General features: G+C 34.6%; 1 protein-coding gene and 1 long non-coding RNA gene across 6 annotated transcripts in view; one reads left to right on the top strand and one right to left on the bottom strand.

Annotated features, from left to right (window-relative positions):
* Positions 1-25,992, bottom strand: part of LOC109538211 (homeotic protein antennapedia) — a 100,289-nt gene that overhangs the window by 26,579 nt on the left and 47,718 nt on the right. Inside the window, exon 1 of one of the 5 annotated variants that reach the window (XM_019905354.2) lies at positions 12,117-12,286. The exons of the other annotated variants lie outside the window; for them this stretch is intronic. The gene's annotated coding sequence lies outside the window, so the exon portion shown is untranslated. Of the gene's footprint in view, positions 1-12,116; positions 12,287-25,992 lie in introns of those variants that run through there. 5 annotated transcript variants of the gene reach the window in all.
* Positions 18,466-18,789, top strand: LOC125502745. The gene is made up of 2 exons (XR_007280504.1): positions 18,466-18,613; positions 18,665-18,789. It is a non-coding gene; the product is annotated as an uncharacterized LOC125502745 (long non-coding RNA).

Raw genomic sequence — 25,992 nt, 5'->3', positions numbered from 1 at the left:
ATTATGATTTTGTGACGAAAATTTTTCAACAAGCGCCCTTTTGAGTGAGCCTTCAAAGAAAACTTATAACATCAGACGAGTTTTTGATGAAATTGCGTCCAAGAATTAACAGGCCGCAAACCAATATCTTCAGTTCAAGAAAATGTCATAAGGAGTGACTGCGACTGCTTAACGATTATTAGTTAGAGAATAATTTCTGAGAACCGATTTTAACCATTATCATCACTGAATAAGTCTTATGTCTAAAAGCTCTTAAGTGGACCAAATATGTACTGAAAAATGCACTGCTGCAACATTTCCTCCCCAATTTGCACTCTACAACAAATATTATCCTCCATAGATGAGATTACTGGAGACAAATTAATAGACATCTTCTACGACTAACTACATACTCTACTTCTTCTATAAACGGCATATAAATGCTTCTCTGTTAATCCCAGACCGAAATTGTAACTAAAACTAGTTTTTTGTTGCTTGATCACTCTCAGTCAGTTTGAGAATTCCCGTTTTAAACTCCCAAGTTTTCCAAATCGTAACTAGGTATAACCTTGTTGAAAACTATCCTCTACATTAGATGAAAAGTTGCTCAGAGATAAATTGCGGATCCCATATCGGAAAATAATGAAAATGCAGCAAGTTCGGCGCCAATGTCTCACCGATGTGATGCCATGATGTTTTTAGACTCTCATCTACCAGAAGCAGACATGTTTTGATGTACCCTGTGCTCTCTCCCGCTTTTTGTTTTTACTTCCTGGCATGGATTTATTGCCGACGCGAGAGCTGAACACTGACGGCGTTTCGGATTTGATATATTTGGCGGGGTGGCAAAGCAAAGTGAAAAGTTTTAACTTTGAGGGTCGTCTAATTGATATTCTTCTTGTTCAAAACATGTCATTTTTTTCAAGCTAGGGGGCCGCATGTGACAATTTTCCGAAACATTTAATTTGCATTGGAATACCGAAACCGCATTTTTTATTCAATTCCGATTCAAGTGAAAATTGTCATGTCGGACGATTAACCAAAAAAAAAACAATATGTTTGGCTCGATTCCATAAAGGCTTTAACAATGATCAATATAAAACTTGACCAGTTTTAATTCGAGTTATCATTGGACGAAACGCAAAATGAGATTTGCATGTAAATAGTGAGCGGGCCTCGTGGGGGACCAACTTTTAATTTAATCAAAGAACTTGGCACTCCGGGGTGTGTTTCGAACGGAAAGCAAGGGTGAGGTGTAAATGGCGTCGGTTTCAGCGGTGCGACGGCCGTCGGAGCTCGGGGGCAATTAATATTCGTGGGACCGGTAAAACAAGGTTGAAATTGTGCATTACATTAGAGCCAGATATGTAAAGGACTATCCAATATGAATTATATGAATTTAAATTTGAATAAACCCGAAAACGATTCAAACATGTTCTTAGAATCATGTCGTCTTGATAACATGTGGACAAGGCAACAACCAATTGCAATACATTTTCAACCTTTCCAGATTTATTTTTTTGGATAACGCGTCTGACATCGAATCTTTGCGGACTATTTTAGGTTGAGCATGTAAATTTCCTCAAATGCTGAAAAAACAAACAGGAGATCCTGCGTAAGAGCGGAAGCTCGTTGATACGCTTTCTTATTTTTAATATGTAGTCGAAAACGACAGACGGACAAGGTGGCCTGAGCTTTATTGTTACCTTATCTTTAAAAAAAGTTGGTCTTTACGAATTAAGATATAATTTTAATTTACAACAAACAACATTAGCTTTTGATCAAATATTTACACAGAGAAAAAATATTTAAAATCAAAATAAAATTCATTATCCGATCTACTCAGGCTTTTTGGTTGCTGGTAGTGAAGTTGAGGGATTGACACAATGGTGAATGTTTGGTTAAAAATATTCAACTGTATCACAATTGAACTTCTATTATTTGCAGTTCAATAATTATTAGATAATTTTAATATCAGCAATATTATCATTAATATAAAATCGAAAAAAACTTTTTCTTTACCCTGAAAATGCCGACTTTATCTCGACTACACCGTCAAACTCGGCCATAAGTTTGTGTTAAGGTTACAGTTATATACACTTAACAATCAATATCGCAATGGAAACGGCGAAAATCATACAGCCCGACCCTCGTTCTTTATTAGGTATTCATAGAGTTAGAATGCTCGTAAATCACATTCTGGGAATTTTCCAGGAAATTCTATTAAAACGGAGATGCTGGAAGTGAACATTATGTGCCTTACGATTCATTGTCAGTTAGCAAACATTTAAAATGGACAGTTGATTAAAAACAGCAAATAATAAAACCGAAAAAAGCATTATTCTAATTCCCATGTAAACGATACAGTCCAATAATAGAAAAAGAAGAATTAAATACATTAATGTCAAAATAAATACAAAAGCTGAGTTCCGGTATAATAACTATTCTTCCTGGCAATCTGCGTATCCCCCCATGACGCTAATGGTTGATCATTATGGATATTTTGTTGGTCGATTAAGTGAAGATAATTAAAGGAAAAAATATGTATATATTCGATCAAAAACCCGTTACATATATCATTAGCCTTGACGGCTGGTGAATATCAACATGCAGATTTTAATTAAAAGCTAATGAATTAAACATAAACGATAATGATTTAAAATTAAATTAAATCGACTACATGAGTCGATTTTATTTCTTGCGGATATTATATAAGTATCTGCTTCCTTTTTAATTGCATTTGATGATAAGGCAAATGAAAGGTTTTACTGTCAACAGGAGATTAAATGTTTAAAGTTGCCAAATAAATATTGAAAGTGTGTATCAACAGGAACTAAGATAGATAAAGTGCGCAATAACGCAAACTCTTAATCTTAATTACACCATTAATTTCAGATGCTCGTCTTTTGTAAAAAATACAACGATAATCTGGATCGAAACAGAACTGCATACATCGAGTACGAATCTCTCAAAACATACAATCGCATTTTTGTAAATCGGATATATTTTTGTAAGAAAACATATTTCCTTCAATTTGTTTAAACATATTTTATTACGATATTCCTTTGCTTCTAGGAAGATCAGAAAAGCGGCAAAGGAAAGAACATCTTTATAACCCACATTTATTATTCATTCCCTAGTCCATAACTGTGAATCATGGAAATAGTCGGGAGTATGTAAGAGTCATGGCGCATAGGAAAAAATAGGAAATCCAACAAAAATAATAATCTATAGAAACATTTAAATTTTTTAAGGGAGTCCCGAAACCAGAAAACACACACTGCTGAATAACGTACAATACTCCTAGACTTAACCAGCTAGAAACAAAGAAAATGTGTACTCTTTTGAATCGAACAGACCTTGTTGAATTGAATTCAAATTCAACATCGAATTTGAGCATATTAACAAATTTACATAGTTTTGTTTGGAACAGTCATATGTAGATCAAAAAACGGTACGTATCCATTAGCTTCCGCGCTTACAGGACTTTTCACTTTAATTTTAATTTTTTTTATTTTTCTGATGCTTTGCAAAACCTTAGAACTTTCAGAAGAACAATTCACCGAAAAACTGCGGAAATAAATGATGTTATTGTTCTGTTGAAACTGTAGCAGATTATTTTGAGGATACTTTCATAAATTAGAAAATATTTGCCCCAATTTGTCAGCATCAATAAGAAAGTAAAGGTACCAAAAGAGTGAAGTAAAAAGCATTACGTTAAAAAAATATATAACTATCAATACCGAAACTGTTTTCTTTGGTCAAATAAAAATTCTAACTTAGATTCCTTTGAATTTCTCTGGCAGATCTTTAATAATATTATATGCATATATTTGTGAAAACTTTTGTTGAACTTTACAATTCCTATCAATTAAAATTAGTAGTAAAAATTATTAAAAAACAATAAAACGTCTAAAAGTATAATAATTAGCTACATGGCAGTACTATTTTAGACAATTAATTAGTTTTTCGAACGGCCCATTCGCGCTGATCCCAAACTCGACATGCACGCCTCTAACGGAAGATCGTCCAACTTTTTACACCGGCCTAACACGCAAAAGGTCGGTAATACAGCTATCTTTAAATGCCGTTAAAAAAGATATTTACGACATCGGCAGACAATCCCGATTGAGCGGCTTGCAGATACCTTTACAGCTTATACAGTTGCTTCAGTTACTGTTTCCCGGGCAAAATAAATAGCTGATACTTTTAATGGTTTTTTTAATTCCGGTTTTGGTATATCTGTCTGTACTGGATGGATGAGTTGCTGGCGAAAGAAACGTTAAAATAGATAATTAAAAACATACCAAAATCACTGGTAAAACATAGAAGAAGTCGTAGTAAGAACAAACGTTTTGTGGACCCACTATTTGAAAAACCGAAGTACAATTTCTTAACTTATTTTTTTGAAGTTGCTAAACATGTTTATTTATTAGTTTACTGTACAAAACTCTTATTGAAAATCAAATTTAACAGACCCTAATAACAAAATTAGTAAGTAATGGAAATAAGCCGCAGAATTAATTTCTACAATAAAGAATGGATTATAAGGCAACTGATCAAGCATTCATCAAGCGTGCACTGTCTATCACTAGCGGTACTGTTAACTTGCCAACTTGGAAATAATGGAACAAGACAAAAAACTTCAAGCGAACAAACAGTCTACCCATGTTGGTATATCTATACAAACACACTTTTCATATCAGCATGTCCCCACAATAAAAAAATATTTGCAATTGTTTTTACAAAATACGACTAGTTGTGGTTGTTCAGCATATTGCCAGTTCAAAGTTAGTATCATATGATAAGGTTTTTCTCACATACCCATGCACTTTGCATGTTATGTATGCGCTTATTTTGTTTCAAATTTATTTTTTGTTAAAAATTGAGTGCGTTTCTTATCAGCAATATTTTTTTAGAGCCTGATAACATTTCCACTAGTTGTCATTGTGCCGTTAGTTGAACCTGCATGAACCTTATTATTCATTCGGAATGAATTCTTATTATATAGCAGAGGTCAAATGTGTGAAAATGATTAATTGGCTGCCATCATTAATTTCTTAAAGAACCAAAAACTTTACTGATAGCGGCTTGCATGTCAAAAATGTTTTGTTTTCCTAATGAGATAATTAATGATCTAGAAGTGTCAGTGTTTTGCAAATTAATTTAGAGTACGTGCCAGAGTGCATGTACACATTAGCAAAATAGACCCGTGTGGTCCGGCTTTATCTTCAAATGTAAGAAATTTGAGTTGATAGTGAAGAAATCAATGTTGCCAATTTCCGCAATTTTGTTGTGTGTCCTTTATCAAATGCAATGTATGTTTTTATTCCGTCTAATTATAATTATTTTCACTTTGCCGCTAAACTGATACATAGAAAGCATTTAAAATATATTGCAGGAAAAGTCAGCAAACAAGATACAACAGATAACAAAAAAGAGTATTTATATTCCTAATCTATTGCCTCCTTGAACGTATTAAAGTTATGCCTGTGTCTTTAAACAAGAAGGAGCTTGAACTGTTCAGTATTTTACTAACGACTAGACGATGATAGTGTAAGGTTTAAGCTGAAAAAAAACCGAATCAATTTATTGATTATTTTGACACACTTCCAAAGAATGGAGAGCGAAAAAAATTTCAGTTTGCATAAACGGAAAACTTTGTTTGAAGGGAATGGGACAAGCTTATACTTTGCGATATTCAGACAAGAACGTTCTGGATACTGCCGGAAATATGCCGAAACGTTTTAAAATAAGATACTGATGGCTGCTGACATTTTATGGATTCAGTTTCAGCTGTAAGGAAAGAGTTTATAGTTTTGATCAAATTGAATTCGACTGATTCCAGCTTGCATTCAAGATACCTTTGTATCTTTTTTAGAAAACATTTTGACACATTAGTAATTCTTCATGTTTACTTATTTTGATTTTACTATATTGATTTGTTAATTTTTCATGAGGAAGAGTGCGAGTTTTGTTAATATTTCTCAAACTAATTATGAATCAAAGTGAATAGATCTTCACGACTTTATGTAGGTTTTCCGGTTTTATGTAATAATAAATTAAAATTCATCTATATTGGCTTTGGGTTTCCCACGAGGTGATTCTTTAATACTGACATACTTTAGTCACCGGAAAGTTGAGTTCGAAGACATGGATATATGTAATTATACAAATGTTCTTGCATATTCAAATCATTTTGGAAGCTAAGCGGAAAGGAATCTTTACTTAATTTAAATGTAACTGCTGTGAAGTTGGTCCTATGTGTGGAGTAAAGTGTGTTGATACATACTCTAAATTTGAAACCATTTTAGGTTGATGTATAAAGGAATATCGCTTAAGTATCCTACTCCGTGCAAATTGCAGAAGAACAACTGACCATTTGAACACTACTGAAGCAGTTTAGATTGATTTTTCTTTCAGATCTAAAACAAGTGCTAATCTGCCTACACTTTTAGTGTACAATGAATAATCCAGCTTATCAAAACTGATCTTGAAGGTTGAGCAAAGTAGAACTTACAAACTAATCTGACACTGAATGGACGCGAAAGGGTATTGCGTTTGCTGGACTGGCCGATAGTGGCCGTTTTCAGGGTGATTTACTGGTTTGCATATCGGCCGGCCATTGAAAAGCCAATTGAAATCGATCGCTTTAATCGCACATGATGAAAACGATTTATCATTCCGTGAGGTACAGACTCAACTCAGTTGTATAATAATGTAAATTTTGTAGAGTGATACACATTGCGGATGGTCAGTGGCGTCACGAGTCTTGTTACAGCTCAGACGAAAACAAAAAAATAGTTTGGAATTAATAAAATGGAAAACAAAAAAAATCAAAACAAAGTCGTTGTCCATAGAAAGATTTCCCCAGGGCTAAGTAATCTTGAAGCTTGACACATTTACCATTTAAATTAATATCGCTCCAGTGGCTCAAGGTAAACAGACCATTCAAGACCGAAAATACTCCAAAGGCTTGACGCTAGAACACCGTATATTGTTTGTCCGTCTGAGCATCCCGATATTACCCGTACGGATTTAAACTAAAACCTACTTTAATTTAATTTAAACTAAGACTACTAAAACAACATGTAACCATTTGAACACCCTGTACAATATATTTATTACATTTTTCTGTTTATTGCCTCTTTCTCCACTCTCTATTTTTCTAACTGACATTTTGTCCAAGAATGGAGCCATGATTCGATAGAAAAAGTGCTCAAATCGGCTTACCGATAGAAAAAGTATTTTTCGCGTGCAATTTGGGGCTCATTGTGCATATTTCATTCCAGGTAATTTCTGTACATCGAGCGAGATTTATCTTAGGTAGCTGCTTTTGAATCTACTTGAATTTTTGTATTTTTAGGCACGTTGTAATTTGTTCCTTTCTTCTAAGAAAATGTTTACCTGCTTTTATACTTCAGTTCGTTAATTCACTTTCGCGGTGAGTTTTGCTTTTTATCTTTTGTTTCTTCGCGCTTATTTCGATGTTGGCAAAAAAAATTGAGTCTGCATCAGCAATATGGAGTGTGTTTGCGTCCTGCATTTCATTTTGTATTATTTAGTTAATAATGACTTAACTGATTTTATTTTTCGCCAGGTTAAACATGATACCTTTCGATAATATCGATAATATGGACAACTGCAAGACGAAGATGCAACTAAAAGGCAAAATGACAAAAAATAACAAACCAAAATGTACCCACATATTGCAATATCAAAGAAGATTCCTGATTTATTTGCAAAAGCAAAACGAAAACACCTAACTCAAATTCAGAAGCTGCAATTAATGTTCCATATTCATATAGGTACCTGTACATAGATAATCATTAGTGGAAGAGCGAATCCAAACCAACCAATACTTGGAAATTCGTTGCAGCGTACGTGAATAAATTAAAACAAAAAACTGTCCAACGATAATTTACATACCTACTCTAAAAATAGATGTGCTTATTTGCATGAGTTTTTGTTGGGTTCTTCTTGTGCCCTATGATTGATGTGGGGATTTTGTTTTTACAAACTTGGAGCTGAATATAAAAACATTAGCATGTTGGAACAAACATGTAGGTGACAAGTAGCAAGACGTCCGGTATTTCAGGTTCATAGATGTGAATAATTGTCACAAAAATGCTACATAGCATATGTGTAGGACCAATGTTGTTCTGGTTATTTTCATAAAACAGTAGAATTTCATAGTCCACCTTACTTGGAAACAGGCTGCCGTAAAAAGCAAATGTATACTTTTACCTAATCTGATCTGCGTTGTTCGGTAACATTACTCTTGTTTTTACATGTGGATTTCTAAGTGTAAGTATGTATTTCATAGAAAAGCTGCTTTTATTTTAGGCCCGTTTCTAGGAAGTTGGTAATAATCACTTAAAAACCTTACATACATCATGAAACTGGTTTGACATTTACGTTCTCGTCAGACTATTTTTCTTGACCTTTCGCCTCGATTCGTAATCTTGGGAATGTTTTTATGCACTTCGTCGTGTCAGATGCTAAAGATAATCCTTGTACAATTTTGAAAAACCGGAATTGCTCAAGTGATATACCTTATGTGGTAGACCCACTTCAGGGAAATGCAACAGTGGCGGCTATCAACAGAGCAGTTATATGAAAAATGCATTCCAAACTGGGATCTGCTCGAGAGCATAAAGACTTTATATACCGTTCATCCGTAGAATTTAGTAATAAATTGTAAAAGTTGAGAGAAACTCAGTTTTAATAAAGTCTGACATAAAAAGACCTTAGTGGATCAAAACTCACAATTTCAGATAAACAGCGGAAACGTGGAATGCGGCTCCAGAACTGGTGAAACCGTTAGCGGCGATTTTGCTTCCCTATCCGAATTTCCGAATACACAAAGGTAAAAACAATACAAAGTACCGTGAATTCAGAAAAACATTAGAGAGGCAAAGGAAAAATGGTTCTCTGAAAAATCTGACAAGATAGAACAATATGAAGTGAAGTACGACTACCGCAATATGCATAAGGAAATAAGGAAAATGACAACAAAGAAAATAAACAACAGAAATGCGTTCATACTGGACACTAACGATAATATTATTTCGGAACCATCAAAATGTCTAGAGGTATGGAAATCATATGTCGAACTCCTCTTTGCTTCGGAACGATCTAAAGAACACAATATGAATGAGATAGATTCGGGACCCCCAATTATAAAATCTCTCAAGAACTGAAGAAAAAGCTGTTCTATCTCTCAAGAACGACAAAGCTCCTGGACCTGATAGCATTCAAGTAGAAATACTAAAACTTATGTGTGAAACTGATAATCAATTTCTCGATATCCTCACGAGTCTATTTAATTATTTCTATAATAGAGGCGAAATATCCAAAGAATTACTTGAATCAACCTTCATCGCAGTGCAAACCACCAAAAGCTGTGATCAACACCGACGCATCAGCCTCATCAATCATATTACAAAAGTCTTCACGAAAATAATCCACAACAGAATATACAATAAATGTGAAGAAAACATCAGTGAATCCCAATGTGGATTTCGGAATGCCCTTGGGACAAGTGAAGCTATCTTTAATCTAAAAGTTCTTATCCCACGATGTAGAGATGTCAACAAAAAAGTATATATTTGCTTTATCAACTTTGCGAAAGCGGTTGACAACGTAGACCATGAGCTATTAATAAAGATCATCGAAAATACGGGCATCGATAATAGAGATATCCGCATAATAGCAAACATGTATTGGGGACAAACCGCTAAGATAAAGCTGAACAACCGGTATTCTGACAACATAGAAATAAAAAAAGAGTGAGACAGGGCTGCATCCTGTCTCCGCTCCTCTTCAATATATACTCGGAAAACGTATTTGGAAAAGCGTTGGATGAGGCAACAGAGGGTATACAGAAAAACGGAGAGTGGATTAACAATGTGCGATATGCTGATGACACAGTCATACTAGCCAACAACATAGGCGAATTGCAGCGCGTCATGGAAAGAATACAGAAAGTGAGTGCAGACCACGGTCTTAGCCTAAATATATCAAAAACAAAGTGGATGTTGGTGAGCAAAGATSAGACACACAAAGAGCGCATTACACTAAACGACCAGACGATCGAACGTGTGGAGTCATACAAGTACCTTGGTAGGCTGATCAATGCAAGATGGGACCAGGCCACYGAAATCYGATCAAGGATTGAAASAGYTCGARCATCGTTCAACAACATGAARGGTRTATTCACAAGCAAGGATYTATCCCTGCCTCTAAAAATAAGGTTGGCAAAGTGCTATGTGTTCCCAATTCTGCTCTACGGAGCAGAAGCATGGACAACGACGGAAGCCWTAATGAAAAAATTAAACGCCTTTGAAATGTGGATATACCGCCGTATCCTCAGAATCTSGTACTGACCACATAACTAATAAAGAGGTGCTGCAGCGAATTGGGAAARAGAGAGAAATTACACTCACAGTTAAAAAGAGGMAACTGGAATACCTCGGACACATAATGAGACATCAAAAATATCGTCTACTCCAGTTAATAGCTCAAGGAAGGATCAACAGTAAAAGAGGACCAGGAGGGAGAAGACACTCATGGCTGCAAAATCTACGCCAGTGGTTTGGACTTGCATTTATACAGCTATATAGAAATGCCGTCAATAAGATTGAAATTGCCATGTTGATAGCCAACGTCCGCGACGGATAAGGCACGCTAAGAAGAAGATCCGAATTTAGACTACACTAGTTCAGGGAGAACAAGTTTATATTTAGAGCAAAATTATCGGTACCAGTTTGTTTAAAGTCTATCTGCGTGACTCAACCGAAAGTAAGCTTTTCTGGCAAGTTTACACATGCATGAAAGAAAACAACAAAATTCGCACGCAAGTTTCATTTTGATTTCGAGGTGCAATAGGGTGCTAAATTCCAGCCAAACTTGGTAAATTGTGCAAAATAGTGGCTACAGTATTAGTAAAGAAAAAAATTGACGAAACAGGAAAAAGTACGTCACTAACGAAAAAACCGTTGTTTAAACCACCGAATAGTAGTGGGCTGCATTTGGATGCTGCACTACTCTATATTCTAAAAGCACGGACAATTTGTGACAATAAAAGACATACGTTAATAAAATGAAATGTCCGTCTTGCTCGGTGGACAAGTAATAGAAAAAGAACGACATAGTTGTGAACACATGCAATTTTTCAGTTGGAAACGATAAGGTTGCAACATTGTATTGGATAATTTGTACTATTTATGCCACTCAATTCAGAAGGCTGTAGACTTTGAGGTCTTCGTATGCAAAGATTCAAATTTACATGTGCAAACTTAATTTACCAGATCTTATTGGCGCCACTAAGTTCATGCATGTATAAACTAGATAATCCATTCCGGACTCAAGGCATAAGCAGACCATTCCTCATCTTATTATGAATGCAGTCATGAATTGCGTAATGTTTTCGTATTCTTCACCAATTAAATACTGATAAGGAATTGGCAAAGACAAATAGTTCGGCACGCTTTCAGTTTGAAGTAATAAATTTATCAGCCGTCGACACTCTTGTGTAGTTGTGTTGAAGCCGAATTGTAATCGGTTGAACGGAAGTACTGGGAAAGTGCAGAGAAATGCCCGGATTTATCTGACTTCCGCTACCGGACTCCTGCACAGATTGTTTTCTGATTTAGGTCCATTCGGATTCCAGACCTTTCGCCACATCGGTGAACGTTTATGGCCTGCAACGTAGTTCCTTAGAGCTGGATGTCTAATTCCCGTGCCTTCGAGCTTAACAGTCATTTCCCTATTTAAAATCACGATTTCTGTGTGAAAACCAATTGCAACGTAGAAATCTTGCCAGTAAAATCGCTAAACAGGATAAGTATTCACGAAGCGTAATAATTCAAGTAACATGCCGACAGGTTGTCTGGCCCCAAAGGATGCCTTCAAAGAATATTTTATTAAAATTCTAAACAGTGAACAAGTTTTTTTATTTTTCAAATGAATTCTTAGCCGTTTTACCAGTTGACTAATAATAATGCGATATTAATATTTATAAAGCATAGAGGTATTTTCGTATGTTTCATATGGGTGCCCAGACCAGGTGTGTTCGTTCCTTTGCTAGCAGAATAACCACCAACAATAGATTCAGTTCAGCATTAAGAACTTACCATTGTCCAGTAAACTATTGTTTTCATGTATAGGTACTCTACTAGTGATGCTTCAGTCAGCTAAGTCAGCTTACCTGCAAAAAGAAATAAATTGTTAGTGACAGATATTCAAAAGTTTTGAAGTGAAAAAGAGTATCATTGATTCCCTAGGTCAAGTGAAATAAATAAGTGCCCACAAAATCCTAGTTAAATTTGATGATCTATTCTATTCTATGAAGCAGCATTTTACAGGTCCAAATATGCGCTCGATTCAACTACCATCTATCAAGCAGACTCTAAACTATTAACCATGACCACGTGACACCCGAAAACCACGTGCAGGACAATCGTAAATTCTTTTCGAGGTCAAAACTGCCGTTCATCACCCCCAGATGGCAGAATCGGTAGTTTAAATTCATTTCCCGGTAGTTTTCGCATTGCGATTTGCATTGAAAGTGATCAGAAAATTCGACTTGAATCTCCACTTTTCAATTGTTTCTTTTCGCAGATGCTTGTCAGGCACCCCAGGATGGAATTAAAGGTACTTTCATTGGGGGAATGAGCAAAACTTGAACAACGGGGTAATTGTATGGGTCAAGCGCTACAATGCAAAAACTACGTTTGTAAGGAACAGTGGGGGGCTTAGGGCAGGCTGAAAGTCTGAATGATTGACTGTAGGGTGGAGAGAGGGGTGGGGTTTACCCCATTCCAATAAAGGGAAAAATTCAAAACAATCATGGCTGCTATTCATCATCATGGCTCGTGTCAAGCGCAATGGCTTCTTACAGATTAAAGAGCTGGGAATTAGAATATTAAAGATGCTCAATTTATAATTGAACGGAGGACGACGAAAGTAAATGAAGCGTGGAAGGTATGTTTCAGTAATTAAATTTAGTGGACAGTTTGTTAGTATTTTGTCAAAATATGAAGTAATTTTGGAAGCAGTACAGGTGTATGATTATCGATTTTATCTGTTATGTATGCCGTTTTAATGTCGACTGGCTACTAAGATCAGCAAAATTCAATCTAACTATGTTTCTATTTCCGTTAGGAGCAGCTGAATAATGCCGGTTTTAGTGCAATTAATTGGCTACTTAATTCTGATTTTGCAGCAAATAGAAACATTAGAATTATCAATATTGTTGCCCTAAATAAATGCTCCCCAAATATTCCTCCGTTGATCTAATGATAAATGGCATGCCTTAACACCACCGAAGTGTCGCTTAATAAGAGTAATAACGATATTTTATGGCGAGCCTAATTTGAACGTCCTTTTAATAGGTGAAGCTGGTAATCATGGCTGATGGCTTCAGCATCACAGTTCTAAGACAATCTCTATACCCCTTGAGCCTCTCTTTCTCTCCTGCTTTTGATGCAAATCTACCTTCGGCAAGTTGACACCAAGACCTTTCCGCATTATTTTTGTTTTTGTTTCCCTTGGTCTCCAATGTAATATCTTCCTTTCCCTTGATTCTTCGTTTCTAATGCTCTGTCTTAGACTAACTCCCAATGGCCTTCTCTACTCTGCTCTTGTGATGTTCCTCTTAAGGTTTTTTTTAATGGTTTGCAAGCGATAGGTGGCCCCGGTAGTACACAAGACTCGTACACCTTTGTTTTGGGACAAATTAGTGAGGATTCTAGCCTACAAAAGGGTACCATGACAATCCAATGCTTCCAAAAATTGCTGTCGGTTAATTTATTCTCCAATCTATAATGATCGACATTCTCTGTATCTGTGTGGTTTAATGAAAATTGAGGATTTTGATGGCATCTTTAAATTAATTTTTTATCTACCTACCTACTAAATTTATTTAGGGTATTACACATTTTAAGATCTACTTGATTGGTTGGGTCATTCATCTAGTTCAGGTACGTGTGTAGATATTTATGTGGACTCTAACGTCAGCGAATCGCAGGTGATTTAGGTTGCAACCGTCGATTTTAATTTCCCTAATTTTCCCAATTTACTTTTTTGAAAGAGTCTTCTAAAGCATCAGTGAAGAGTTTTTGCGATATCTATGCGGTCTCATTGGCGAACTCCCATACCAAGCGGAACTTTGTCAGTCTTAAGGTCTAGGTTGATTTTTAACTTGAAGTCGTGGTAACTTCTTGGTGGATCCGCAACACATGATGTAGGTATAAAGTTTTACATAGAAGTTCTTGACAGCTTGAATTAAGCTCTTTCTATCATTAACAATCCCTTTATCGGATGACAATTTCATATTAATATTTTTCTCAAATGTGCCTTTAATTTGTTCTGTTTCGTAGGACCTAATCGTAATGCCTTTACGAATCTCTTTCCGTGCTTTCTTGGTAATTTCTACATATTGAGGCGAGCTATCTTCTGCATTTCGTTTTTCGTCCCTTGAGTACATGCTTAGTCAAACAGTGCGAAATACAAATAGAGAATAAAATAAGATTAAAAAAAAATCCTCATTCAATAGCATGGTTAATTGCCTTGAAGACTATTTGAAAAATTACGTCATAAGCAGAACGCTTCCAGTTATTAAGCAATGTTCCATGCATAGACAGTTTAATAGGCTAAGGCTAAACCTTAATGAGATACTTATCCTCTGTTCCTTCATTTTTATTAAAAAACCGCATTAAAGAGTAAAACTAGTGTATAATGGCTCACAAACAAGCAGTTAGAAATTCGAGGAAATGGAAAAATGAAAATAGCTCGGTATGGACATTTTATACAGACTGTCTTTAAAAAATCCGCGTCCAATATTTAAATGTTATAACCATTGCTTCCAAACTAGTCGTTGTATGTAGAAACCATATCAATCAAAGTCCAGTTCTACTTATTTAAAGACCCTTCAATTAAGCATCAGGTGAAGTGCAGCTAAGGTTCAATCAATTATCCCAATATTTGACTGTTTTCCGAGTTGAAGTAAGTTTGAAAATGTATTGTTATTCGAAAATCACGGGTGTGGGTTGTAACTGAAAACCCATTAAGATTTTCTAATAAACCCCAAAAAGGCCTTTACAAATTCGATATTCAATCGCTGCATCCCACCAGAAGAACTAATGAATATGAAAAATACCTCTATCGCTTCATAGTGCTATAAAACCCATAAATTCAATCGAATTGAGAATTCCCACTGGCGTATCATAAATAATAGTGACACTATTTACACATCATAATATCAAAACCATATTGCTAATAATTTCATTCAAGATTTCGACACATGATTATTTAAACATGTCTGTGCGCTACCCGAAATAGAGTGTGGATGGACCGATGGATCTGTTTATTTACTCGCTGTTTAATAAGAAATAAATATACAGTATATTGACTTGGGTTTACTATCACTGATTCAGGAGAGAATGAATTTCCAACGAAATTAAATATGCTCAATCCCAACACTTGAGTGTACAGAAAAATTACTCCTTTGGCGCATTTAAAAGCAAATTTATACACATGAATGCTTAAATTTCATGGGATAAAAATATTTGATGCAATTTAGCAAAAATAGTTCAGGTCCAGCTCAGTTTCAAGGAATTTGTTACTTGGATAATTCTAACAGGTGTACACATTCCAATTTCTATCCCACCTACTAAAAATTTTAATCAAGCCAAAATTGACTATTTTGCACTAAGCTCTAAAAATACTGAAAGTTTTTAAAAAATTGACAGGAATTTGAATTTGTGCCAGATTATTATAGTACATATCGGTCTTAAAACGGGTGTTTTAGTCAACTGCGGTAAATTCTTTAAAAATTCTCCAGAAAACACCTACATCATTTTCAACATGCTGGAAGTTTGATAAAAATTACACAAAATACTGATTTTTGTTAGCTTGGTAAATATGAGACTCAAAATAAATATTAACTATGAGACTCAAACCTTATTCAACTGCGCGCTTTCGTTTAAAAATCCGCCGCTTCCGAATTAAAGCAAATCGCGTTTTGAAATTATCACTATTCTGGGAGGGCACGTGGCTCTAAACTTACTGAAAGTTTCATAAAATTCCCCACGAATTCAATTTAAAAAAAATAAAAATTGTTACTCCCAAACTAAAGGTAACCAATTTCCACATATTTAGCTGCAGTCCACTGTTCGCTTGTCTTTGTCGATGTTTCGGCATTATTATCTAGACACAGGTATAATAATTTCAATAATAGTTTCAATGGATTTCCAAGTTCCCAATAAATAATTTCTTCAACTTCAAATGTTCTTCCTTCCTGTCTTATTTTTTTTGTTTTGTCTCATCCGTAATCATAACCACAAAAGAATGTGTTTGTCAGTGATTTGGGATTTGCCGTTCCACTACTAAAACTTGCAATAACCACAAATGCTTTAACCACAAAAAGTAAACCGTGAAAATGAGGTTAAAAGTTAAATAGTTTTCAACTTTACACTACGCATCTGTTAAATATCTGACCTACAGAAATGCATAGGACTTCGGATTAACCCTATATTTTGAAATAAAAAAGTAGTCCAAATAAGCAGAGGAATAAATAGGATTGTTATTAATACGCTACACATGTACCTATGTCTTTATTTGGTGACAAATTTGATAAAATGTTGACATAAAAATAAAACTGAAAAATTCTCTAAAAACGTAATTATAGAAATAGAATTCGAATTGAAAAGAACCCAAAGCAGAAGGAAAATTAGAATTCATCTTTATACTGAAAGGACCAAGCAAGTGTATCAAAAGGCAATTTAATATAATCGACGTCACTTTTATAAAAATTAATTAAACAATTAAATAACTTATACTTGCATCTCTGGTACAGTATAGCCTGTTTCAACTTCCAAGTAGGTTATGTTTTACGTTATGTTAACATTATGCATTGTGTGCATATTCCGCTAATTCTCCATTGATTTCAGTTTAAATTAAATATGTCGGTATAAATAAATACCGGTAAATATAAATAAATATTAAATAAAAAATAAAAATTCAAAATATAATCTGCTATCTCGGTAATTAAAAGTCAATGAAATTCAAATTTCGTAATAAATGAGCAGACTGAACTTAAGTTGGTTCTAAATCCATCAGGGCTTACAAATGTTAAGCATCTTACAAGAAAATTTATAAAATTATTTTCGAATTTCTGTTAACTGTCTGCGTGAAAAGTTTAAGTCGTGTGATTTAGGACCGGTACCATCAGTCACATCTTAATTAGGCATCCTAAAAATGTCTGTGATCTTGGTGTATTATGTTTGAAGTGTGGCCTTATTTTTAGAAACGGTTAGTTGGCTTCTGAAGAAAGAATGCGATGAAGATTGAAACAAATAGATAAATTATACGCTAACTTGAAATACAAGATAACACGTTCGAATGCAATTTTTTTCAGAGATAATTGTTGTTGTGATAGAGTCTGCTGAACAACCCGAAGAAAAATGTATTTATCCGATAAGGAAGTGGGAAAACGTTTGGCCATATTATTTAATTAGCGCATAACAGTATTCTATAGAACACTTTCAACCAGAAGAAATTATGTAATTTAACCATAATTTTATTTATTGGCACTCAAGCACGAAATTAAAGTGGCGTGTTTGCGATGTATTTGCCCAGGAAAAAATAACATGTAATTAGTCGGCGATCCGAGATGCGCGATAATTATGAAATTTAATTAATCGGACTGACTTTTAGCCAATATATGTTCTAAAACAACACAACTTGAGGAGTAGGTAATCTAGGAAAAGTAGTTGCCGCAGACTTGCAAATGAAACACTCTGCGGGAGAAATTTAGATGACAATTGCTTGCGTAAAATCGGATAAACTGTGCTATTGACTATTATCAAAGCGGCTTTTGGTCAGGAGTCCAACTGAAACGAACAATCGCCTTTAACCAAAGACTGATAGCAGCACAAAAAGATTTATTACCTGAGCATAATCCAAAGGTATACGGTTCCTAAATGCCATGAATGAATGAAACATGAATCCAGCTTGACCCAAATTCCGGTAAAATTAAAAGAATAGGAATCACCCAAGATTGCGCAAACTTTCTAAAGGTGAGACAACTTGGATATCTATATGTGAAGCCAAACTTTTTGTTCTCTTGCAGTTTTACCTGAGTTACATAGGAAAATGCTAAATTCCTTTATTTGGGCCAAGGTGATATTTCTTACCATTTCGTTCAGTTTGACACGCTTTTTCAATTGTCATTTCTAGCAGGCATTGATCATTCACTACCTGGAAGCGTATTTTTAGCATATTATGCAATCAAAAAAAGAATTCGGAAACATTGTTCCGAGTATACCTTTATCATATTCATGAAAGTTAAACCAATACCTAACGAAAAACCTGAGCTTTGCTAGACCAGCTGAATCGCTTAAAAAACTTTATCCGGTCGTCAAAAACACCATTTTTAAGGTGATTAACAAAACGTCTTCATAAACCAAAAAAGCTGTTGGTAGGTTACACCCTTACCAGCAGCTGTCTGAATGACGGATAGATCTGATATGTCGTTGATAAATGATGGTTCTTAAGCGGGCCTATCAGAACAACTTTCGGCCAACTGTTGCAGCCATCAGGCCTCTAAACTATTAAATTACTGGACCCTGTATTATTCAAAGACTAGAAGTTGATGAGCTTTTAATGTCTTCATTTTTAGTTGTCGGCGAGCTCTACGATTCAACTGATGGGGACTTAGTGTCAAAAGGAAATTGGTTTTGTAATTAAAATCAACGAAAGCTACTGTTCAAATTTTAAATATATGACTCTACAAGATTAGTGGTAGGCGGTTTGTTTGAATATTCACACATTTTAAATCATTAGGAAAAGGTTTAATATTTAAAATACGCCGATTAAAATGATCAAAGTGTATGCTTTGCTATGATGCTACAGCAAATTCCGACTGTGAATTCAAAAGCTAAAATTTTATAAATGCATTGAGAATAATTGTACGTATCCCAAATTGCTGTTAATATTAATACAGCAAATTGGTTCAACTGACATTAAAGTTTTGGTTTAGTACCTTTTTAGCACCTAAAGATTTATTCAAATTTTGCATATTTGCTGACTAAGAAACGCTTAAAAACAAAAGGTCAGTTTTACCATGTTGTTGCGTCGAGTAGTAGAATGAACACCACGTGCGAAGAATCACGGCAACATCGCGATAAAATACTTAGGACCCTGAAGATCAATTTTCCCTAGGGTCGTAAGAAATAGCGAGAGCTGTAAAAAATATTTTTACTAAATTCATCCAGGAACATGCTTAATTACTTTAACAAGAGCTAATTGATGTTTTCTCTTCACGAATCAAGAGTTCAATTTCCAACTATTTTTTGCTGCATATTATATTTGCACATGAAACCAAATCAACAAAATCTAGTTAGTGCTGATTTTATACATCAAGAATAAGGAAAAACGCATAATGGTTCAGGCATAAGTTGCTCAACTAGGGACCAACAAGGGCCTCGTTTATCGACAGAATAAGGCGTTCTGCGGTAGGTCTTTTGACCAGAAGAAGAGAGAGTTGTATAACTTTCATTTCTAAGAAATTTGCTTACTTCCCTTTTCTTAAGCGTTTTGTTAACTTGTTTAGACTTCAGACTCTTCAGACCCCCTTTCTTAGTTTCAAGCAGCTGTTTACTGTGCTGTTGGCTAAGGTACATGATCATTGTGAAAAATCCTGAACATTTTCTATTTTAAAGTCGTTTTTGTCTCAAGACTGTAATACAAAATCATTGTAATTGTAAAAGTAAGGTTCCTGTAATCAAGTTGTAATTGTACCACAATTGTAAAATAAATAAAATAAACGAAATTGAACTTCGACTGTTAATAAATATATTTAGAAATAATAATAAATATATCTGTTTAGAAAATGATAAACGACAGTGAATTGAAAGTTGAAACACCCTCAAATGTTATATAAAAACAGAAGCCACTACAAACCTACTACATACCTACAAAACGGTATAAAGATGCTTATTAGAAGTACATGGATTGGAGATTGGAAAATTATATTATTAGATCATTTTCGAAGAAAGTATTGTCAGCTCACTTCCAATCAGAAAACGACTGTCAAGAAAGTCTGATGGATTTGAAAGCAAGAAGTCGAAGATCTTGATCAGTAAATAACATTAAAATATTTCTGGAAAATACATCATACGGTTTAGGTACCCCATTGAGTAAAAATATATGTATTTACTATTTTCAGTCGTCTTACACTTGGAATTAGCGAGAACATTAAACCTCTATATATAGAAGACACTAGAAAATATTTGATCATTAATATTCCTGAATTTGAATCTAAAAACACAACGTTTTTTCGTTGTCGCGGAACCTTTTTACCCTACAATCACAAAGTATATGCTAATTCCTTCTAACGCAAAGAATGCTTTTAATTAATTACTTTAATTAAATTTACCGTTTTGCTTCAAAATTATATTAACGGAAAATGTACCTGAGAGTGCGTGAGTTGGTATAAATAAATTATAAACTGAATATATCAAAGCAAATAGCTATACTAAAATTGTAGAATGTAAAAGAAGGTTCCGGACAAGTTCAATTTACAATAACACCTTGACACATCATGCGTTATACACCAAAATCAGAAGTGTTTTGAATCATCTCTTGTTCCGGGTTTCATTCTTTGAGAGTTTTGAGACCCCCTGTATAGATATACGTCCCACAAGCAAGTTTCTAAGAAGTATTTGTGCTCGTAGCTTATTAACTTATAATTATGTTTTAGGGAAAATATTTCTTAATTTAAGTCCTGATAGAATCCGCCTTCCAATTTATTTAAAAGATAGCTGATAGAGACTCATGCACGCAATGTGCGTGTAACTGTTAATTGTATAATAATATAGAAGGTGCGCTGCCATCAGCCATACTTCCGGAACATTGTTTTGGGGCAATGTTGGGAACTGAAATTTTGGCCCCTCCTAGAAAAGTTATACTGAAAAACAGCCGAGCATGGTGAAAGCATTTGACACAATTCAAGAACTAACTCGTTAACGTTAAAATAAAACTATTGTACTTATTGTATTATAGCCAATTAGTGGCAATTTCACATTTTTCCATCTTTCACTCCAAATTAACAAAGAAATGCGCTTAAATATCTATCAAATACGTCGCTATAAATAATTAAAAAAGTAATTAATTCTAACCCCAAAATAATTTTCGTTTTCAGAGCCATAGCTGGAAATATTGTTTTGCGGTTTGGTAACGTTCAACCGATCCGAACAATTAATTCATTGGTAAATGGATATCGGCCATGAATGATTTATCGCTGAATTCGCGACTATTATGTTTGAATTATAATTTTAATACCCGTGGTGTTAGGGCATTAACATTTACTTTTTCATGATGGCAATAGAGATGGAGATAACAACCAGTAATTATTTATTAGCATTTATTATTTTTACGAGGCAACGCCAACATATGTTGCAATAATAGTAATAAGAAAACATTCGAACTGAGACTGAAACTTCCAGCTTAAACTCCGATTTAATTTACTTGTAACTTAAGAATGATTCCAGATTATTAGAAGAGCTTCTGCAAAGGTTTGATTTTTCATTATTATTCACACAAACGTTGCAATAAGTCAACGTACGCGAGTAGACAAAGGGCCGAAATAACAAATCGCCCCAATTAAGCAGCGATACATATATTATGTCAAAAAGCATGCGTGATTTCCTTACGAGATTTTTACCGCCGTAGTTTTGCTTGCTCGTTCTGACCCCTCCTCCACCCTTGTACCGTGCAGAGCTCAGGGTGAACCCACCTGATGGCAAAGACTGCCCTTTGACACGCAAAGCGCAGTAGCGTAGCATACAATTATTTCCAACAGAGGCAAAATGAACTTATTAACTCCAACCCCTCGAATAACAATTAACCTTAATCTAGCTCTATTATGCCTACATGTACTATTATGATATAAGTACGAGTTGTCTTCGATCCCTATCGGAGATCCCAACCCCAGTTATTTAATATAGTTTATTTAAGCGTCTATTAATATTCAAGAATATTAAGGCCAGACCAACAACCTAAACAAGTCTTTATTAAAGCGATAACTCACGATCCGCCAGACGCTACTCCAAGAAGAAAACTTGTTGAAAGCGCCAGTACGCCACTGAAAATGCTAATGTTGGGTATCATCGTCTTGCTAAGGTCGCATCATGCGAACATTCGGCCTCACAACCGAAAATATAATCTCATTATCTTAATTTTACCTTTGTAAAGTTATTATTTCAAATTGGATTTGCTTTGTTTCCCTTTGCCTCACGTTAAATTTACTGTCTGAGTTTGATCGATAGCGACGGTTTCGCTAACACGAAAATACTCCAATTTCCGACCAAAAGCAAATGGTTCAAATTCCTACTGTGGTTTTGCTGATTGATATATTGTGCACTTTTACTAATTATATGCGAAAAAAATGTATTAGAAATAAATGAATTTTTAATTAATTTTAATAATTATTAATCAAACTTCGATCACTAGATCAGAGGAAACCAACTAAGTACTTGGAAATATTTTGCAATAACGTTTGAACAGTTAGATGACCTAAGATTATGTTTACTTAGTCAGACTATGTTTACTAATGTTTAGGTTAAGAATTGGCCGAGTGAATAGTTTAGGGGTTAATAATCTACATTCGGCGATCAATTTGAGCCGGCTGTTTATTAGAAATTAACTCAAAATAACATTTTCTAATGGGGCGATGCCTCAAATCAACATTTGGCAAATGTCACGAACAAGCTGAAAATTATTAGCGATCATCCCCGATTTAAATACTCCTACATAACCTTTAAACCATGTTTGAAAATTACACCAAGATGTGCTGTGATCTTGGCCTTAAACAAGGCAAAAAAACCTGACTTTTCTTTTACTGCAAGAGCAATATTTCTAAATGTGTAGTGAATATTTGCAATGCCTGTCAAAATATCAAAAAACCACAGAATTATAATAATTTTAAATATGTGTTTTTCGCATGCCAGATGATAAAAGCATAAATGCTGAAAAATAAGCAAAAAACGTCAAGAAAATAATTTCGCTTGTGCTTTGACTTCCTAAACAAACCCAAAATTAATAACAATGCATTATTGTGGTGGTAATCTTTAACTGTTCCTAGATCTATATGAATCATAAGTTGAGGAGTTTGAATGACCATTTGGACATTAAGAATTTTCCATTAGTTCCTGGAGGAACATGTTCACGTTAGTTAGTTACTAAATTATGCGACGAAAAGTTTGAAAATTCCTCTAACAAGAGAAGAAATTTGACATAGTTTAAATTCAGATCTCAGATTTGACAGATTACTTTACAAGTTCCGTTTTTTAAGTTATTTGTTAAAACGCGCTTCAACTTAGATAATTTCCCAGTAAATCTAAAACTTCTTTTCTTTAGATTATTGTCCATAAAGCAACATGGTGTTGCCAGTTTTAACAACATTTATTGCAGATGCTGTTCCTTCTGATAAACTCTGAACAACTGGTGTTAAATTATCTAATATCCTTCAATACTATTTTTAATATCCTGCAATAACAAATCTCCTATAAAATAGCATATTCAATCATTTTATTAAGGACCTCTGATGACAACTGTTTATAATTTCTCGCCAGTTCGTTTATTCTAGAATAAAGAATTCAAATTAACTTTGGGACATTTTCAATCCTACGAAAGTCTTTCAGGATATCCAATAATTATCTTTTTCTGGAAGTTGCTTACTATGAAAAATATAAAAATAAGTTGCTCAAAAATAGATGTCTAATATCCTTAAAGTCCAGTACATTTTCATCGGTGGTATCATTGTGAATTTTCGCCTTGTTCGTTAAATTGTTCAAGATGAAGCTTCTGATGGATCAGGCACATTAGATCATCAATATTCTTAATGCATTTCTGAGCAATGAAAAGAATATAATTTAAATGTAATTCTTTGTAACCCTTCAGATTTTTCTCTGTTTTCAACACTAGAATGTCCACTGCATTTTACCTAATAATACAGATGCAGGCTCTGGGGGTCGGTAGACATTTTAATGCACAACAAATGCGGCATTTGGTCAGACTTAGAAAGACAACTTATCAGAAAAAGGTCAGACTTAGAAAAACAACACTAACAAAAATTATTAATCATAACCAGGGCTTGCCATCGTTTCATCAAGAATTTTTGGTGCACTCGTATTATTCAGGAGTCGTCTCCAGACCGTTCAGAAGCATGTTCATAGTTTCATCAGCGTGTATATTTTTGAAAATGTCTTTTAGTCCCTAAGATTGTAACACATTTCTGGTATGTTTCACACCAAAAAGTGGTCAATATCATATCATAGTTTTCAACATGAATTTATCTTCATTCAAAAATACTTAATGAATTATTAACTAGTAACACGAGGTATTCTCTATCATTAAATATAATTTATCAATTGGAATATACCTACAACAACAAATTCAATGAGTTTCGACATGAAGGTTTTTCCGCATTTCAAGAAAGAAGGCCGATACTCGATTACTTAGGGAAATAGAATTGCATTTTTTTCTTCTTTGTTGTCTATCAACAACCTCGAATTACTGCGAAAGTAACGGGAGCTTTTGCGATAAAAATGTGTTATTACCAACTGCTGAAAACAAGTTGAAAGCTCAGAAATTTGCAATTATTTTAAAATTTGTCCCGGGAATCTCAGAGCGGCTAAATTTCATATGCTCATAATTTAGTTTGGAACGGAAGGAAACCAATTGGAGCAATAGAATTACAAACCATACAAAAGCAGTATAAGTTGGAGGTACTATGCAAAGTAGCCCATTTTTTTATGGATTTATTAGTATCCAAACAATCTGCGATTGTTCAAAGCAGACGACCAGTGAAAGTGGTTGCACTAATTTATCAATTTCAGCGTTTTGCGGCAACGGCATTTTTGTGTTATACGAGCCCTTTTATATGTGCTGTGCTTTTGCGGGCAAAGCTAACAGCGGTAGCACCAGCAGCATTAGCAGAAAATGTAATATATGAAGGACATCCCTATTGTTTGCTCTTTTATTTTATGTTACGTATATACCAACCACATTAAAAGATGATATACGGTCGTTTTTCGTATCATGCCCGTTGCTTTTTGATGCATTACATGAGAAAACTGCAGATGCATTATCTTGTCAACGAATTTAATAAAATACACTTGTCACAAGCCTGTCACTTTGCGTGCTGTGTGGACTGTATCCGTAATAAATTGCTGCTTTACTTTAATTTTGGTTTGTTTCCAAAGTATGACAAGACTAATGGTTGTGCAATTAGCCCGAAATAGATAGAAAACATTGCAGAATTAATTCGATTCTATTTGGGGAACCTAAATAACGATAATTGGGATCATATTTTACTAGTTTCAATTGAATTATGTTCACTGTGTTGCCGACCCACTATTGATCGAATGCTTATCTCGCATCGACAGAAAACATTCAGAAAAAATCAACTAGGTATCCATGTTGGAAGTGGGCGACTTCAATATATTTGCATAATCGAGATACCATTCGACCACCACATCTGGAAAAATTAGCATTAGTCCAATTATTAATTCTAGCCATTAGTTGAATGAATGTTCATATACAGGGTTGCTCATTAGTGCGTCAAAGTGCGATATCTCAGTAAATATGAACTTTACAAGAAAATACGTCCTACGAAAGTTTTTCATGTTTAAAAGGTCCACATTTTAAAATTACTTTCCAATATACGGGGTGTATCATAAACGTGTGGTAGTTACCAACTTTGGTTTTTTAAATGGAACCGCCCCTTTTTTCATTCATTTTCAGATTTGTCGTCAAAATTTAAGTTAAGTTTGTGTCAAACGTTTTACCTGAAAAATTTACGATTTCCGAGTTATTCGTAAAAATGTGAAAGTTTTGACAGCTACTGGGTTCCACAGAAATCGATGCTGTACACTACCCACTGCGAATTTTGGAAAACAGTTTTCAGCGATTCTAACAGAACATCATGATCTACGCGTAGATATG

The sequence above is a fragment of the Dendroctonus ponderosae genome, unplaced genomic scaffold (genome assembly GCF_020466585.1).
Source record: "Dendroctonus ponderosae isolate FM_Combo_2020 unplaced genomic scaffold, Dpon_F_20191213v2 Dpon_F_20191213_1, whole genome shotgun sequence".
In the NCBI taxonomy this organism is placed as follows: Eukaryota; Metazoa; Arthropoda; class Insecta; order Coleoptera; family Curculionidae; genus Dendroctonus; species Dendroctonus ponderosae.
The sequence above is the reverse complement of the archived record's forward strand: the minus strand, read 5'-3'. Positions and strand labels throughout refer to the sequence as shown.